This window comes from Meriones unguiculatus, chromosome 18, assembly GCF_030254825.1.
Source record: "Meriones unguiculatus strain TT.TT164.6M chromosome 18, Bangor_MerUng_6.1, whole genome shotgun sequence".
In the NCBI taxonomy this organism is placed as follows: Eukaryota; Metazoa; Chordata; class Mammalia; order Rodentia; family Muridae; genus Meriones; species Meriones unguiculatus.
Window position 1 is genome coordinate 3,540,399 of NC_083365.1, and position 20,329 is coordinate 3,560,727.

The window sequence follows — 20,329 nt, forward strand, 5'->3', positions numbered from 1 at the left end:
TTCTCTTCAAAGCTTAATAAGGTTACGTCTCCCAGTTAGTTACTTTTTATTTTAATTATTTTATTTTTGTGATTTTAATATAATTATGTAGTTCTCCTTTCCCTTTACTTCCTCAAAACTCTTCCATTTAAATCTTTCTGATGTCCTTTAAAATTGGGACTTCTTTTTTTCCACTAAGTGTTATTTCATGCATATATGAATATTTATTTTTTTAACTTCTTTTTTTAAAATTACACTTTATTCACTTTGCATCCCTCCATAAGCCCCTCCATCCTCTCCTGGTTCCACCCTCCCTCCCCCTTCTTCAGGCATGTCCCTCCCCAAGTCCACTGTTAGGGGAGGTCTTCCTCTCCTTCCTTCTGATCTTAGTCTATCAAATCTCATCAGGAGTGGCTGCATTGTCATCTTCTGTGGCCTGGTATGGCTGCTCTCCCCTCAGGGGGAGGTGATCAAAGAGCAGGCCAATCAGATTATGTCAGAGGCAGTCCCTCTTTCCATTACTATGTGACCCACTTAGACACTAAATTGCCATGGACTACATCTGTGCAGGGGTTCTAGGTTATCTCCATACCTGGTACTTGGTTGAAGTATTACTCTCTGGGAAGACCCCTGTGTTCAAATTTTCTGGTTCTGTTGATCTTGTGGAGTTCCTGTCCTCTCCAGATCTTACTATTTCCCACTTCTTACATAAGATTCCATGCACTCTGTCCAACAGTTGGCTATAAGTCTCAGCGTCTACTTTGATAGTCTGCAGGGCAGAGATTTTCAGAGGCCCTCTGTGGCAAGTTCCTAACTTGTTTCCTGTTTTCTTCTTCTTCTTCTGATGTCCTTCCTCTTTGCCTTTCAGGATGGAGATTGAGGGTTTTAGTCAGGGTTCTCTCTCTTGATTAGTTTCTTTAGAAGTACAGATTTTAGTAGGTCTATCCTATGTTATATGTCTATATGAGTGAGTATATACTGTGTATGTCTTTCTGCTTCTGGGACAGCTCACTCAGGATGATCCTTTTCATTTCCCACCATTTGCCTGCAAATTTCATGATTTCCTTGTTTTTCATTGCTGAGTAATATTCCATTGTGTAGATGTACCACAATTTCTGCATCCATTCTTCAGTTGAGGGGCATCTGGACTGTTTCCAGATTCTGGCTATTACAAATAAAGCTGCTACAAACATGGTTGAGCAAATGTCCTTATTGTGTACTTGAGCCTCTTTTGGATATATGCCTAGGAGTGGTATGGCTGGATCTTGAGGAAGCGCTATTCCTAGTTGTCTGAGAAAGCGCCAAATTGATTTCCAGAGTGGTTGTACCAGTTTACATTCCCACCAGCAGTGGAGGAGGGTTCCCCTATTCATGTATACTTCAGTTCTTTTTACAAAGACATTTTGATCATATCATCAACCTGTGTTATTTCTTGGATTCAGCATTGTTCCACTTTAAAATAATTACAAAAGGTGCTATTCTAAGGGAAAATGCATGCACTTGACGGAATCTCTTTTCTATTTGGAAATTAACCCAGAACTCTTACAATGTGTTTATTTATATAAAACACTAACAGTATTCAGAGAAAAAAAAATTTACTCTTGAAAATCTCTGATGCTCTTCTCTCAATATTTATGTTTCAGTCATAATGATTCTTTTTTTAACCATTATTCCCTTTTTCTGATTTGGTATTTTCTAATTTAATTGTTAAGATATCTCAGCTGAGGACATCTGGGTTGTTTCCAACTTCTGGCTATTAGAAATAAAGCTGCTACAAACATGGTTGAGCAAATGTCCTTGTTGAAAACTTGAGCATCTTTTGGATATATGCCTAGGAGTTGTATAGCTGGATCTTGATGTAGCACTATTCCTAATTGTTAGAGAAAGCACCAGATTGATTTCCAAAGTGGTTTAACAAGTTTATATTCCCACCAACAATGGAGGATGGATCCCCTTTCTCCACATCCTCTCCAGCATGTGCTATCACTTGAATTTTTTATCTTAGCCACTCTGATGGGTGTAAGATGAAATCTCAGGGTCATCTTGATTTGCATTTCATTGAGGAATGGATACAGAAATTGTGGTACACAATGGAATACTATTGTGTTTACACAATGGAATACTATTCAGCAATTAAAAACAAGGAAGTCATGAAATTTACATGAAAATGGTGGGACCTAGAAAAGAGCATCCTGAGTGTGGTATCCCAGAAGCAGAAAGACATACATGGTATATACTCACTTATATGTGGATATTAGATATATAATATAGGATAAATGTACTAAAATCTGTACACCTAAAGAAGCTAATCAAGCAGGAGGACTCTGGGTAAGATGCTCAATCCTCATTCAGAAAGGCAAAGTGGATGGACATCTGAAGAGGGAGAAAACAGGGAACAGGACAGGAGCCTACCACAGAGGGCCTTTGAAATATTCTACCCTGCAGAGTATCAAAGAAGATGCTGAGAATCATAGTCACACTTTGGGCAGAGTGCAGGGAATATTTGGAAAGAAGGGGAGATAGAAAGATCTGGAGGGAACAGGAGCTCCACAAGGAAAGCAACAGAACCAAAAATTCTGGACACAGGGGTGTTTTCTGAGACTGATACTCAAACCATGGACCATTCGTAGAGATAACCTAGAACCTCTGCACAGATGTTACCCATGACAGCTCAGTATCCAAGTGGATTCCCTAGTAAGGAAAATAGGGACTGTCTCTGACATAAAGTGATTGGCCTGTTCTTTGATCACCTCTCCCTCAGTGGGGTGCAGGCTTACCAGACCACAAAGGAAGACAGTGCAGCCACTCCTGATGAGAACTGATAGAACAGCATCAGATGGAAAGGCAGAAGGACCTCCCCTATCAGTGGACTGGGGGAGGGGTATGGGTGAAAAAGAGGGAGGGAGGATGAGCTTGGGAGGTAAAGAGGAAGGGAGCTACTGGTGGGATACAAAGGGAATAAACTGTAATTAAAAATAAAAATAAAAGATCATAATAATTTTAAAAAGTTTTCTCTTAGACATACTAATGATAGTGTTTCATTTATTACAAAGTGTTAGGTTAAGTACAGCAAATGTACTTATGGCTTAAATACTTAGGGTAGTTTAAGATAAAAATGTTTATATTTGTCAGAATCAATAGAATAATCACTTTAAGGTAGGCTATTGGGATATGTTGACAAATTAATCAAAAACTGGATGACCCAAAGAAATATTTCAGGTGCTGAAATAAAATTTTATATTAAAAATATGTTATTTTATTAGCTTTTGAACTGAATGCTGATGAAAATATTAGTAAAGGAAAAGCAAACATTTTTACATTAAAGAAGAATATTAATTTTATCATTATTCATTAATATTCTGAAATGAAGAATATTAATGTTAAAATTGTAGTGATAAATGTGGAATTTTGGTTTCTTAAAAAAACAGAAATAATATAAGAATATGTTTAATTTTAATCAGCACGCCTGAGGTATGGTGATGCTTCAGATTGTCCACAGCAGGTGACTATGATTTGCCTCATGCTCTGGCAGGGGCGTGATTTTGCCAGCAGTAGATAGCTTCTAAAATTATGATGCTTGGAATTATGGAGACTTTTCAGAGCATATATAAGTGCTAGGGCTTCAAGAAGTGGTTTGTATTGTGGTTGTTGGTTGTTGTTGGTCATGGTTTGTTATTAGTTGTGTGCAAAGAAGAAATAACAAGAAGTAAAATTTAGATATCCTTATGGAGAAGATCAAACTTGCCCCAAGGGTTTTGATACCCCTAATCAACAGAAAGTAGTCTAATGATAATATTGCCCATTTTCTAACCCCTGACTTTATTCAGGGATCTTTTCCTTTTCCTCTTTATTCTTTTTTTTTCTCTCTCTCTCTCTCCTATCTAGTGTTAGAGATTTGAAAAGGTGGACTTGTTTGGGGAAGGAGAGATATGATCCTTTGATCTCTGGCACTCCCCTCCCCCAGACCTCCTTCCTCCTTGGCACAGTAGATTCAGCAAGATTCTCAGCTCAGACCTAACTGCCTGGGGTCTGCAGCTGTGGAGGCGGAGCTCCTAGCCCTTTAGTGGCAACTGCCAGCAGTACCGGTCTCAGAGTCCCAGACCCGCGCAATGGCACCATCCTCCCAGGGCCCGAGTCTGCTAGCCACCATACTCCACAGGATGGTGATCACTGACTATACGGCCCGCCCAACCCCACAGTGACAGAGAATATGCTATATACTCACCAAAACTAAGCAGAAACACCATACAAATTGGGCATACCAGGCGCTGGGCCTCCCAAGCTTGGAGAGCACAGTGGAGAGCCCCCAGGACTTCCCAGAAAGCATCTGGACTGGCAAAGTAGTCTCCAGCTACAGCAGGATTTCCTAACCTGGGTGCAGAGCAGCACTGAGCTGGCGGGGCACATCAACCCTCCAGCTTAAGACCAACCAAGTTCAAACCAGAGAACAGAGAGCTTGGTTATCCAGATCCCAGCTGATATGACCACTTTGAGATCGGCAGCAGCCGCAGGGCCTCCTAACCTAGCAGTGGCAGCAGCACTGAGCTGGCAGAGCACATCAAACAAGCAGGGCCAAACCAGAGAGCAGAGAGCTTGGATACCTCAATCCCTGCCAAGTGACCTCCCTGAGAGTGAGTGCACCCTTGAGAATCTGCAGAGCCCCAGATTCAGGGTCCTTCTAAAACAGAAGCCAGGCATCAAACAAACCGCTCCCACCAACATACACACTTTGGGAAACAGAGAGTCACTTGGGACATTGAAGCCCCTGTTCTGTGGGTCCAATTGAGGAGTTAAGGCAGTTAATGTCAAAAATTGTGCCTCAACCATCGCTAGCGCCTGCTACCTATACAGTGTAGTGCCCCTCCCACACACTCAAGGATTCAATATTATTCTGTCCCCCGAGACACACTTCCATACACACTTCTACACACATACACACACACACACACGTGCATGCCTGCATTTGCCCCATTTGTGCCTGCATACTTTTCTCCCACAGGTACAGCTAGTCCTCAGCACACACTGAGGAAACGGGACCTCTCTCAGCTTCCTGAAGAACTCTCCAGATGCAAGAGAGAGACAATACCAGTCTGAACTGCAGAACCCAAAAACAAACAGGAAAGGTTTCAGATAAGCCAATGGCCAGGGGTAGGCAAAAGAACACTTCCAACATAAATCAGGACATCATGACTTCACCAGCAACCCCAAAATTGGCTGATACCCCAATTCATCAGAAGCACAGGAAAATGACTTTAAAGCTGTTTACCCAACTATTTGAGGCTCATAAAGAGGAAACAAACAACTCTCTCAGAACAATAACCATGCAAATTCAGTCAGTTAAAGAGGAAATGAACAAATCTTTCAAAGACTTGGCCAGTCAATTGGAGGTAAAGAAAGAAGAAATAGACAAAATTCTTTTTTTTTTCTTTCTTTTTTTTTTTTTTTCAATGCAGTTTATTCAGGAACATTGAACAATCCTCGGACCCTGGGGAAAGCCAGCCCACAGCTTAAATAGCCTCTGGGTAGCCAACCCAGGCGTGCCACGTGGGCAATGCAGATAGGTCCACATACATGGAAGCAAGCCAGACCCTCAGCCTTAGCCAAATGTGGAATTGTTCATGACAGAGAGCACTCACCATCGGGAAGGTGGAAGGTGGAAACCAGCTCCATCTTTAAGGCATAGCATTCCGCAGCTCTCTACAGTTCCCCCTTTTTGTTTTAGACGCATCAGGCAAGAGTAGAGGTCTGATCTCTGATATTAGAAATAAATTGGGACTTTGTACAGATGTTCATTTAGGTGTCATCCACCCAAAGAGCATCAGACCCGTCCGATACCTTTTTCTCAGAGGCGGGGCCTGGGGCATCAACCCGCATGCAATCAGACATGCTCTTCTCTAAAAGGAAGCTTGATGGTGTTCAATCAGAGGATTGACCTCGTGCAGGAGCAAATTGATACCCTATGGCAAATCGCTCAACCTGACAAAATTCTTAAAGAAACACAGGCAAACATAGCCAAACAAATAGAGGCACAGGTAGAGATAAAATTAGTGGCATATAGAAAGGAAATGAACAAAAAAATAGAGACCATCATAGAGAGACAGGAATCCACATTCAAACAGATGAAGGAAATGATGCAAGGCATTAAAACAGAATTAGACTCAGTAAAGAAAACACAAACTGAAAAAACCCTTGAGCTGGAGAACTTGGAGAAAAGAACAGGAACCACAAAAGTAAGCATCACCAACAGAATACAAGAGATGGAAGAGAATCTCTGGAGCTGAAGATATACTTGCAGAAATTGATACTTCTCTCAAAGAAAAAGTAAAATCAGAAAAGTCCCAAATACAAAATATCCAAGAAATCAAGGATGCCATGAAAAGACGAAATCTAAGAATAATAGGAATTGGTGAAAAAGAAGACTCCAGGCTCCAAGGTCTGGAAAATATTTTCAAGAAAATCATAGAAGAAAATTTTCCCAACTTAAAGAAAGAGATGTCCATAAATATACAAGAGGCCTACAGACATCAAATAGACTAGACCAGAAAAGAAACACACCACATCACATCATAGTCAAAACACTAAATCTACAGAACAAAGAAAAGATATTAAAAGCAGCAAGGGAAAAAGGCCAAGTAACATATGAAGGTAAACCTATCAGAATCACACTAGACATCCCATCAGAAACTATGAAAGCCAGAAGGGCCTGAGCAAGTGTCATGGAGACTAAGAGATCACAAATGTCAACCCAGACTACTATACCCTGCAAAGCTTTCAATCAACATAGATGGAGAAAACAAAATATTCCATGACAAAACTAAATTTACGCAATATCTACACAGCAAACCAGCCCTACAGAAGATACTAGAAGGAAAACTCCAATCCAATAAAAACAACTTCACCCAAGAAAACATGGCATACAGATAATATCCCAACAAAAATGAAAAGAAAACAAGCAATGAAACACAGTAAGACCACTGACTCCAATAAAAAAGAAACTAACATTTATTGGTCACTATTATCTATCAACATCAATGGACACAACTCCCCAATTAAAAGACACAGACTAACAGAATGGGTGTAAAAACAGGATTCAACATTCTGCTGCATACAAGAAACACACCTCTGCAACAAAGATAAACAGAGTAAAGGGATGGAAAAATGTCTTTCAAGCAAACAGACTTAGAAAACAACCTGGGGTAGCTATCCTAATATTTAATAAAATAGACTTCCAACCAAAATTAATCAAAAAAGATGAGGAGGGACACTACATTCTCATCAAAGGAAAAATCCACCAAGAGGACATCACAATTCTGAACATCTATGCCCCAAATAAAAGAGCGCCTACATTCATAAACGAGACATTACTAAAACTTAAATCACACGTCAATCCCAACACCTTGATAGTGGAGACTTCAACACTCCACTTTCACTAGGTTTCACTAGACAGAAACCTAATAAAGAAATAAAGGCACTTACAGAGGTCCTAAATCAAATGGCCCTAATAGACATCTACAGAACTTTCCACCCAAATGCAAAAGAGTATACCTTCTTTTCAGCACCTCATGGAACCTTCTCCAAAATAGACCATATAGTTGGTCACAAAGCAAGCCTCAACAGATACAAGAAGATTGAAATAACCCCCTGTATTCTATCTGACCACAATGGAATAAAGCTAAACATCAACAACATTGGAATTAAAAAAAAAGCCTACAAGCACATGGAAACTGAACATCTTGCTGCTCAATGATAGCTGGGTTAAGTAAGAAATAAAGAACAAAATTAAAGACTTCCTAGAATTCAATGAAAATGAAGGAACAACATACCCTAATTTATGGAATACAATGAAAGCAGTGCTCAGCAGAAAATTTATACCACTAAATGCCTTCAAGAAAAAAATTGTGACATCTCATACAAGCAACTCAATCGCCCAACTGAAAGCCCTAGAGAAAAAAGAAGCAAATGCACCCAAGAGGAGCAGACAGCTGGAAATAATCAAACTCAGAGCAAAAGTCAATCAACTAGAAACAAATAAAACTATTCAAAGAATCAATGAAACCAAGAACTGGTTCTTTGAAAGAATCAACAAGATAGACAAACCTTTATCCAAACTAACTAAAAGGCAGAGAGAAAATATCCAAATCAGCAAAATCAGAAATGAAAGGGGGACATAACTACAAACACTAAGGCAATCCAAACAATCATTAGGTCATACTACAAAAGCCTACATGCCACAAAGTTCAAAAATCTAAAAGAAATGGACAATTTTCTTGATAGATTCCATTTACCAAAATTAAGTCAAGATCAGGTAGAAAGATTGAATAGTCCTATTTCCCCCAAGGAAATAGAAGCAGTCACCAACAGTCTCCCTTCCAAAAAAAGTCCTGGGCCAGATGGTTTCAGTGCAGAATTCTACCAGACCTTCAAAGAAGTTCTAACTCCAATTCTCTCCAAACTAATCCACAAAATAGAAACAGAAGGAACATTACCAAACTCATTCTACTAAGCCACAGTCACCTTGATACCTAAACAACAAAAAGACCCAAAAAAAAGAGAACTTCAGGCCTATCTCTCTAATGAACATTGATGCAAAAATACTCAATAAAATACTTGCAAACTGAATACAAGAACACATCAAAGATATCATCCACCATGACCAAATAGGCTTCGTCCCAGGCATGCAAGGGTGGTTCAACATACGGAAATCCATCAATGTATTCCACCACATAAACAAACTGAAGGAGAAAAACCACATGATCGTCTCCTTAGATGCAAAAGAAGCATTTGACAAAGTCCAATACCCATTCATGTTTAAAGTCTTGGAGAGATCAGGGATACAATGCACATATCTAAACATAGTAAAGACAATATACAGCAAGCCTATAGCCAACATCAAACTCATTTGAGAGAAACTTAAATCAACCCCACTGAAATTAGGGAGAAGACAAGGCTGCCCACTCTCTCCATACCTCTTCAACATAGTACTTGAAGTCCTAGCCAGAGCCATAAGACAACTAAAGGAGACCAAGGGGATCCAAATCGGAAGGGAACAGGTCAAAGTGTCACTATTTGCAGATGATATAATAGTATACATGAGCGGCCCCAAAAATTCAACCAGAGAACTCCTTCAACTGATAAACACCTTCAGCAAAGTGGCAGAATACAAAATCAACTCAAAAAAAAAAATTAGAAGCCCTCCTGTATACCAAAGACAAAAGGTCTGAGAAAGAAATAAGGGAAGCAACACCCTTCACAATAGCCACTAACCACATAAAGTACCTTGGGGTGACACTAACCAATTAAGGGAAAGACCTGTTTCAGAAAATCTTCAACTCTCTGAAAAAAGAAATTGAAGAAGATATCAGATGATGGAAAGATCTCCCATGCTCACGGATTGGTAGGATTAACATTGTGAAAATGGCTATTCTGCCAAAAGCAATCTATAGATTCAATGCAATTCCCTTCAAAATACCAACTCAATTCTTTACAGACATTGAAAAAAAGATTGTCAGCTTCATATGGAGAAACAAAAAACAAAACCCAGATTCTCCAAAACAATACCTGTACAACAACAGATCATCTGTAGGTATCTCCATCCCAGATCTCAAGCTGTACTACAGAGCAATAGTAATAAAAACTGCATGGTATTGGCATAGAAACAGAATGGAGGATCAATGGAACTGAATAGAAGACCCAGAAATAAACCCAGCAACCAAATCCATTCAATGGAAAAAAAAGACAGCATCTTCAACAAATGGTGCTGGTCCAACTGGATGTCTACATGCCGAAAAATGAAAATAGATCCATATTTATCACCCTGCACAAAACTAAAGTCCAAGTGGATCAAAGACCTAAACATAAAACCAGATACTCTAAATCGGTCAGAAAAAAAAAATGGGAACAGCCTCGAACTCATTGGCACAGGAGACAACTTCCTGAACAGAACACCAACAGCACAGGCTCTAAGAGCAACAATCAATAAATGGGACCTCATGAAACTGAAAAGCTTCTGTAAAGCCAAGGACACTGTCATCAAAACAAAACGACTGCCTACAGATTAGGAAAGAATCTTCACTAACCCTTTATCTGACAGAGGGCTAATATCCAGTATATATAAAGAACTAAAGAAGCTGAAAAGCAACAAAGTAATCCAATTAAAAAATGGGGAACAGAGCTAAACAGAGATTTTTGATAGAGGATTATCGAATGGCAGAGAAACACGTAAAGAAATGCTCAACCTCATTAGCAATTAGAGAAATGTAAATCAAAACGACCCTGTGGTTTCACCTTACACCCATCAGAATGGCCAAGATGAAAAACTCAGTGACAACACATGCTGGAGAGGTTGTGGAGAATGGGGAACCCTCTTCCATTGCTGGTGGGAATGTAAAGTGGTACAACTACTTTGGAAGTCAGTCTGATGCTTACTCAAGACCCAGCTATACCACTGCTAGGTATATACCCAAAATTTGCTCAAGTACACAACAAGTGCTCAACCATGTTTGTAGCAGCTTTATTTGTAATAGCCAGAACCTGGAAACAACCCAGATATCCATCAACGGAGGAATGGATACAGAAATTGCGGTATTTTTACAGAATGGAATACTACTCAGCAACCAAAAATGAGGAAATCATGAAATTTGCAGGCAAATGGTGGGACCTAGAAAAGATCATTCTGAGTGAAGTATCCCAGAAGGAGAAAGACAAACATTGTACATACTTGCTTATATAGACCTACAAGATATGATAAACATAATGACATCTATACACCTAAAGAAGATAAACAAGAAAGCAGACACGGGGTAAGATGATCAATCCTCACTTAGAAAGACAAATGGGATGTGCATTGGATGTATGACAGGAGTCTACCGCAGAAGGCATCTGAAAGACCCTACCAAGCAGCGTTTCAAAACAGATACTAAGACTCATAACCAAACCTTTGGCAGAAGGGGAGTTAGTATGACGGGGAAAGGATAGGAGCCACACAAGGACCATATATATCTGGGCACAGGGTTTTTTTTCTGAAACTATTTCTCCAACCGAGGACCATGTATGGATATAACCTAGAACTTTGCTCTGACCAAGTTCATGGTAGCTCAATAACCAATTGTTTTCCCATAGTAATGGGAACAGGGACTATCTCTGACAGGAACTCAATGGCAGGCTCTTTGACCTCCCCACCCTCCAAGGGAGGAGCAGTCCTGCTAGGCCACAGAGGAGGACTTTGCAGCCAGCCCTGAAGATACCTGGTAAAACAGGGCCAGATGAAAGGGCAGGAGATCCTCCCCAATCTGTTGACTTGGAAAGGGGCAGGGAGAAGCTGAAGGAGGGAGGGTGGGATTGGGAGGGAATAAGGGAGTGGAATACAGCTGAGATACAGAGTTAATAAAATGTAATTAATAATAATAAAGAAAGAAAACAAAAAGAAAAGTACAAACTAACTTTACAAAGATATCAGGAAATAATAAGAGTTAGCTAGTAGGTGCAAGACTGAATCTAATGAGAAGTTCATTATGAGAATGAGTTCTGCAGGGTTTTCACCGAGGTTGTCAGGATACAATTCTAGAGAGTAAGAAACTCACATGAGACATCCCACCATGACAAGAAAGGATATTACTGTGTTTTTGTTGCTTGTCCCTAGAAAACAATGGAATAAATCTTGGTTCTCTGTACCTCAGACTCTGACTTTATTTGGAGAGTTTCTCTCTGCCTTTTGATTAGTTTGGCAAAGTGTTTGTCTATCTTGTTGATTGTGGCTATTAACCACATAATATAGGGTAAACATACTAAAATCTATATTCCTAAAGAAGCTAAATACAAGGAAGAGCCTAGGAAAGGTGCTCAATATTCATTCAGAAGGACAAATGCAATAGACATCGGAAGCAGGAGAAGACAGGGAACAGGACAAAAGGCTATCACAGATGTCCTCTGAAAGACTCTACTTTAAGTTGGGGAAATTTTCTTCAATGATTTTGTTAAAAACATTTTCTGGGCCTTGGAGGAGGGAATCTTCTTTTTCCTCTATTCCTATTATTCTTAGGTTTTGTCTTTTTATGTTGTCTTAGATTTCTTGGATGTTCTGTGTCAGATGTAACCATGTCATTCCAAACCTTTTAAACTCCATTTATACACACTTAGGTACTCATAGAAATTAGCTGGGTATGATTTTTTTCATATACTCATTATTAGATTTGGGCCATAGTTGAAACTCTTTATGATTTATGCTTGCAGTATATTATTCTCCTTACAGATACAGTTAAGTTACTGAAGTGCCTGCTTTATATTCCACAGTAAAAATGTATCATGCTCTATTTCTGCTTTGTAACGAGTATGAATTTAGAGATTTTTCCTTATTTAAAGTGTTTATAAGGCTGCAATGAATATTCTTTTGAATGTTTAGTAAGGTTCTTTATTATTATTAAATGTAAATTATTATTAAGTATAAATTGTCTTTTATTTGACTGATGTAATTGCTGTCTCTGATGCTTATTGCCTTCTTCTGCTCTCCTAGGCCTCGTTCTGGAAGATTTTATTCTCTGCTTAATATTATGTAGGACTAGAATGTTTTCAGCCCTAGAATGTTTTCAAGAGTCACTATTGAATAAACTCACCCTTTCTATTTCTTTCAGAACTCTTGCTAGCTGGTTCAACTCAGCCTATTCTGGCTCAAATTCTTCCTCCAAGCTGACTGAATCAATTTGGCTTCTCTCAGATTTTTACTGAAATGACCTGCTTGGTCTCAAAGTAACTCTAGCAATCTGTTCTAATCTTTGGTTCTTTCTCATTCTCTGGTTCATCTGTCTTCACTGTGTCTAGCTGGTTGTCTCTGAAACCTGTCTCTAAAAAACTCTCCAGGTAAAATTGTCTCTGCTGCCCTGCCCTAAACTCAAGAATGAACTTCTAACTCAATGCTTCCTTCTGCAAACCAACTTTACCTTCATTATTTGAAATTAAAGGTATGTTTTGAGAGCATGTCTATATTCTAGCCAGAGTAGCCATGTTGCTGAATTTAAAATCCTCTTCAGGTAAATACTTACATCCTAGTCTGTCATTAAATTTTGTCTTAAAAAAGATTTTAAGTTATATATGTGCAATGCTGACAACTCAGATTAATATTACATTGTTGTTTAATTTGCATTTCCATTATCATAATTATTATTATAAATTACAGTTATTCACTTTGTATCCTGACTGTTGCCCTCTCCCTCACCTCCTCCCAGTCCCGCCCTCTTCTTTCCTCAGTCCACTGATAGAGCAAGTCTTCCTCTCCTACTGTCTGATCCTAGCCTATCAGGTCTCATCAGGAATGCCTGGATCCTCTTTCTCTATGGCCTAGTAAGGCCACCCTGCCGGAGGAAGATGATCGAAGAGCAGGCAACTGAGTTCGTGCCAGAGACCGTCTCTGCTCCCCTTACTAGGGCAAACCCATGGAGACTGAGCTGGCCATGGGCTACAGCTGAGCAGGGGGTCTAGGTCCTCTCCATGCATGGTCCTTGGTTAGTGCATCGATCTCTGCAGGATCGCCAGAACCCAGAATTTTTGGCTGGGTTGGTTTCCTTCTGGAACTCCTGTTCCTTCCAGATCTTTCTCCCTCTTCTTCAATAAGATTTCCTGCACTCTGCCCAACATTTGGCTATGAGTTTCAGTGTCTGCTTCAAAATCCTGCTGGGTAGTCTTTCAGCTGCTGTCAGTGGTAAGCTCCTGTCTTGTTCTCTGTCTTCTCCTGCTTCCGATGTCTATCTTGTTTGCCCTTCTGAGTGAGGATTAAGCATCTTCCCTAGGGTCTTCTTTGCTGTTTTGCTTTTTTAGGACTATTTATTGTAGTACAACTACTTTGGAAATCAATCTGGCACTTTCTCAGAAAATAAGGAAGAGTGCTACCTCAAGATCCAGCTATACCACTCCAGGGCATATATCTGGAAGATGCTCAACCACACAACAAGGACATTAGTTCAACCGTGTACAGTTTTATTCATTATAGCCAAAATCTGGAAAAAAAAACATAGATATCCCTTAACTGAGGAATGCATACAGAAATTATGTAACATTTATACAATGGAATATTACTCAGATATTAAAGACAAGGAAATCATGAAATTTGCAGGCAAATGGGTGGAATTAGGGAAGATCATCTTGAGTGAGGTAACCCAGAAGCAGAAAGAGACACATGGTCTATACTCACTTCTAAGTGTATATTAGACATTTACTGGATTTTAGATTTCCAACTGTACCTTTTTTCATTTGACACTTTCAAAGATTTGGGGAATAGTTAGACAATAATGTATTAACTTGAAATCAATGAGTGGAATTCGGATCAGTATATAAAATGCTATACATAATCTTTCTTTGTGTGTGTGTGTTTCAAATGAGCTTTTGCTGAAGATTTACTTGTACTTCCATACAGGGCAAAAGGCATTGATCTCTCACTGCTCTAATTCTTTATAGTAAAGTACATTTTCATTTGTTAATAAAGTTGATTAATTGATTTACTTCTATAAAGTTGTCTTGAGTGGAACATCTTTTGACACATTTTAGACCAGTTACTATATTTACATAAAGTATATTAAAAAAAGAAGAAAAATATTTTATATTTTTCACTGACATTTTAAGGTATATCATCATGCATATGCAGAGTATCTGGTAAAGTAAAAAACAATGTGGTTCAATTTAAAGATGAAAATGGTTGAAACAGTTGAAGTGAAGGCATTCCTCTGGATGTGCTCTGTGTCTCTGTAGGTGCTAACATCTGTCCAAAAAGAAATAATACCAGAATATGAGTAATTGATGACACCAGTGCGGGCCTCTAGAACAGACTGGAAAATAAGGGGAAATCTTGGAAGTCACTCTTATGCTCGAACATTCTTCTCCAAAACTTTGCTATTTGTTCTTTATCACCTTTAGTATTTATTTTTATAGTAGGTTTCAATAACATTTCTAGGATTGATATGAAGAAGTTCATTAATGTTATTGATTCCACTGAAGCAGAGTGTAGAGTGCTAGCACACATTTTCAGAATTCAGTAATTTTAGTAATTTTGAAGGACTCAGAATTATAATAACATTTTCTTTTAACAAAACACAATTCCATGCTGCCAACATGTGACCTTGTATCTCGATTTTGAACTAAGAGTATGTGTTTAACTTTTCAGATATCTACCTTGTTTCTACTAAGTGTAAAGCTTTGGAATTTCTCCAACAACTAAAATTAATTTTTATTTGCACTGTAATTAATTTATTAATATCACTTTGTGCATCTGTTCTCATGAATGAACTTACTGTACTTTCAAGTATTCCATGCATTGCTCTTTTTAAAGTAACAAATTTACAATTGAATTATCTTAAACAGTCAATGAATACATTTATTGATTAAAAAATGACTTTGAAAATAAGTCAAAAGTTTTGAAAGACCAATGCTTTGGGCACAGTATCCTTTCCCTTTATATAATCAAGCACACAGGAGCAATGGGATATGAAAACCTCACAGAATTTATCTTATTGGGACTTTTCCATAATGAAGATGTCAAGGTAATGTGTTCTGTGTTGTTCTTGCTTTGCTATACTGCAATTCTCCGTGGAAACCTGCTCATTCTTTGCACCATCAGGAGCAGCCATCTTAGTGAGCAGCCAATGTATTTTTTTCTCAGCTACCTGTCCTTCATGGATGTCTGGTTCACTTCTACAGTAGCCCCCAAATTGATTATAGACTTATTGGTACAATGCAACACTATCTCCTACAATGGCTGTCTGTCCCAGATGTATTATACCCACTTCTTTGGTGCAACTGAGATATTTATCTTGGTAGTGATGGCCTATGATAGATTTGTAGCCATTTGCAAACCCCTTTATTACATGATCACCATGAATAGACAGGTGTGTTACACCCTTGTGATAGCCTCAGTTATTGGTGCTTTTATACATTCACTTGTGCACATATTGGTAATTATCAGACTTCCCTTTTGTGGTCAAAATGAAATAGACCACTACTTCTGTGACATATTTCTTTTGCTGAAACTGGCCTGCACTGACACAAGACTCCTAATTGTTATAATTATTACCACTACAAAGAGTGCTGTCCATTTTGATCTTTGTTGCCTTGGTAATTTCTTTTTTTTTAATTTAACTTTTATTAATTACACTTTATTCATTTTGTATCCCCCCTTAGGCCCCTCCCCCCTCCCCTCAAGGTCCCACCCTCCCCCCCCTTTCTGCTTGCATGCTGCTCCGCAAGGACACTGATAGGGGAGGTCCTCCTATCCTTCTTTCTGATCTTAGTCTATCAGTTCTCATCAGAAGTGGCTGCATTGTCAGGGTTCTAGGTTATCTCCATGAATAGTCCTTGGTTGGAGTATGAGTCTCTGGGAAGTTCCCTGTGTTCATATTTTCTTGTTCTGTTGCTCTCCTTGTGGAGTTCCTGTCCTCTCCAGCTCTTACTATTTCCCACTTTTTATATAAAATTCTATTCACTCTGCCCATCAGTTGGCCATCAGGCTCAGCATCTGCTTTCACAGTCTGCATGGCAGAGGCTTACAGAGACCCTCTGTGGCAGGTTCCAAGGTTGTTTCCTGTTCTCTTCTTCGGGCTTTCAGAGGCCCTCTGTAGCAGGTTCCTAGGTTGTTTCCTGTTTTCTTCTTCTTCTGATGTCCATCCTCTTTGCCTTTCAGGATGGGGATTGAACATTTTAGTAAGGGTCCTCTCTTTTGCTTAGTATGTTTAGATGTACAGATTTTAGTGGGTTTATTCTATGTTGTATGTTTATATGAGTGAGTATATGCCGTGTGTGTCTTTTTGCTTCTGGGACAACTCACTCAGGATGATCCTTTCCAGGTCCCACCATTTACCTGCAAATTTCATGATTTCCTTATTTTTCATTGCTGAGTAATATTCCATTGTATAGATGTACCACAGTTTCTGCATCCATTCTTCAGTTGAGGGGCATCTGGGCTGTTTCCAGCTTCTGGCTATTACAAATAAGGCTGCTACAAACATGGTTGAGCAAATGTCCTTTTTGTGTACTTAAGAATCTTTTGGATATATGCCTAGGAGTGGTATGGCTGGATCTTGAGGAAGCGCTATTCCTAGTTGTCTGAGAAAGCGCCAAGTTGATTTCCAGAGTGGTTGTACAAGTTTACATTCCCACCAACAGTGGAGAAGGGTTCCCCTTTCTCCACAACCTCTCCAGCATGTGTTGTCACTTGAGTTTTTGATCTTGGCCATTCTCATGGGTGTAAGGTGAAATCTCAGGGTTGTTTTGATTTGCATTTCCCTAATGGCTAATGAGGTTGAGCATTTCTTTAAGTGCTTCTCTGCCATTTGATATTCCTCTACAGAGAATTCTCTGTTTAGCTCTATTCCCCATTTTTTAAGTGGATTACTTGGTTTGCTGCTTTTCAGCTTCTTTAGTTCTTTATATATACTGTATATGAGTCATCTGTCAGATAAAGGGTTGGTGATGATTCTTTCCCAATCTGTAGGCAGTCACTTTGTTTTGATGACTGTGTCCTTTGCTTTACAGAAGCTTTTCAATTTCATGAGGTCCCATTTATTGATTGTAGCTCTTAGAGCCTGTGCTGTTGGTGTTCTGTTCAGGAAGTTTTCTCCTCTTCCAATGAGCTCTAGGGTATTCCCCATTTTTTTTCTAGCCAATCTAATATGTCTGGTTTTATGTTGAGGTGTTTGATCCACTTGGACTTCAGTTTGTGCAGGGTGATAAGTATGGATCTATTTTCATTTTTCTACATGTAGACATCCAGTTAGACCAGCACCATTTGTTGAAGATGCTATCTTTTTTCCATTGTATGGTTTTGGCATCTTTGTCAAAAATCAGGTGTCCATAAGTATGTGGGTTTATTTCTGGGTCTTCTGTTCTGTTCCATTGATCCACCACTCTGTTTCTATGCCAGTAGCCTTGGTAATTTCTTATATCATCATTTTGTCTAACTTGAGGACCCATTCATCCAAGAGCCACTGCAAAGCCCTTTCTACCTGTGGCTCTCATATCACAGTTGTATTCATATTCTTCTTGCCACTCATCTTTATCTATGTTCCAATGGGCAAGTCTGTTGGGATGACAAGGTATTTGCTGTATTCTACACTATGAATGCTCCTTTATTCAACCCTCTCATCTACACCTGAGGAATATAGACATGAAAAATGTCATTAACAAGGTGTGGTGCCAAGACAAACTGTTTGATGGATAGTGAAGCCTAAGGTGGTGGAGTCTTTTTCTCAGTTTTGTCCTATCTACAGAGTAAAAGTGAACAATACAGCAAGATACCAAAATGGTGCATAGCCAACAGAATTTGCATGCCTCAAAGAAATAAGACCCCTTGCCATGGGGATTGTATACATGGATGAATCAATTAATTAAATCTTTTCTATTTTACATAAATAGAATTTATTTTTTATTTTATGATCCCAGACACAATGGCTATTGTTTTATTATTGGTGCAAATTAGGAAGGCTGTATAATTTAGTAATTTTACTCTACTTTGGGAAATTGATTTTGTCTAAGCTAGCTGTGATAGAGAAGTCCTAATCATATACTTTCAGGTGTTTCTACTATAGTTAACAAAATATGTGTGAGAAAACCCCCAACAATGTTATGTCCATTACTGTTATCCTTACTCACCTCATGTTTCATACTCATATTGGTGAGTCTTTGCGGATATAGCTTCTGCTGTTATGAGTAGACACAATCTCATAGCAAACTCCTTGATCCTCTGTCTGTCACAATCTTTCTCCTTCTCCTCTGCAAGTTTCCTGAGACTGAGTTGTAGGCATGCTTTGTAGATATAGTCTTTGAGACTGGGCCACCCAACTTTGCATTTTCATTGGTTGTTTTCTACAGAGGTCTCTGCCTGTTGCAAAGAGGGGTTTCTTTATTGGGTGGTGAGGAGTATGTGTCTCTGTGGGAATAAGAACAAATGATTATATTGTTGTTAGGTATTGTGCTTGTTTAGCAAGTTAGCAGTTGTAGATTCTCTTCCAATAACCATGATTTTATTAGCAGTGAGCAGTTAGCTAGGTTTCCAGTACTAGGTATGATTTCCCTCTTGTTAAGTAGGGCTTAATTTCATCATAAAGCTGTTAGTTACTGCCAATATATTTGTGCCATTATTGCACCGTTAGGGCTATCATGAATGCCAGTTTGCAATATGGTTTGTAGATGTTATAGCTGAGGAAGACTTTGTTGCCTTCCTCCTTTGAGAGTGGGTGAAGTGACATTATAATCCCCACTAGAGAGCATAACATTTGATTGCCCAGAGGCAAATGTGCAACTCTGAAAAACATACATACAAGTAATAGTATATTCACTGAACAGGATGGATATTTGCCAATCTCTCTCTCTCTTTCTATCTCTGTATGTATAATGTCAAAGGAAGTAATGAATTTAAATAAAGAATACAAGGAAGGAGGTATGAGAGCTTTGGAAAGAAGAAGGGAAAGGGAGAAATGTAATTATAACACAATCTCAAAAAATCCAGTATTTGTACATTTTGACTCTTTAAACAATTTTGTTTATAAAATCATTCAATGCAATGCAAATATGCTATTAATGTAATAATTATATCCATTGTTCTATTTAATACTTAGAATCCTGAGAGTGATGTGGTTTTGTAATTAGGATTTTCATATTATGAATGGTGACCTCTCCATTTATTTATTACTCACTAGCAGACTGATGAAATAGGAATTTCCAGCACTTATCCCTCTATCATGTTACATCAGTTCGAATGATTACCTATGTACATACAAATCTGCGTTCATGAGAACTAAGAAAGTTGGTGTGAGTTAGCAGCCTCTGAGTTAAGCATAGACTTACAAAAATAAGTACTGTTAAAGTTAAGAATAAACCCAACATTTATGTACCACTTTTTTCCTAACCCCAGAATGGAGAGGCATCCACCCATGATGAGAAGTAAGTATAAAAGTAAACAAGAGATAGCATAATGTTCAATACTGTGCAAATCATAATGATTCAGATTTTAGCCTCAGGACTTGTGGACTAAACCCTCAGATCTATACAGCATCAGGCTGGACCCTACAAAGTGAGGATATGGGCCTTGCCAGGGGAAGATCTCAGAGCATTATTCCAACCCTAGAGGACACAAGCTGTTGACAAACTATATGGCTAGAGTGGCTTGACTCTGAGCATCACTTGAGCCCTGGGATCCAGAGCCTTATTTATCAGACTCAAATTATAAATTCAACTTCTCTCAGAGTTTGGATCTGTAATATACCTCAAAGGCTCATAGGTTACAGACTGGCCCTCAGCAATTGATACTACTGGGATTCCAAAATAGAGGAAATATATCATTTAAGTATGTTGGTGAAAAATATGCTGATATGCCCAC

At 38.8% G+C, this 20,329-nt stretch overlaps 1 pseudogene; it reads left to right on the forward strand.

The window, feature by feature from the left end:
- The first annotated feature begins 15,437 nt into the window (after positions 1-15,437).
- Positions 15,438-18,172, forward strand: LOC110541209 (olfactory receptor 4P4-like; annotated as a pseudogene).
- The last annotated feature ends 2,157 nt before the right edge of the window (positions 18,173-20,329 follow it).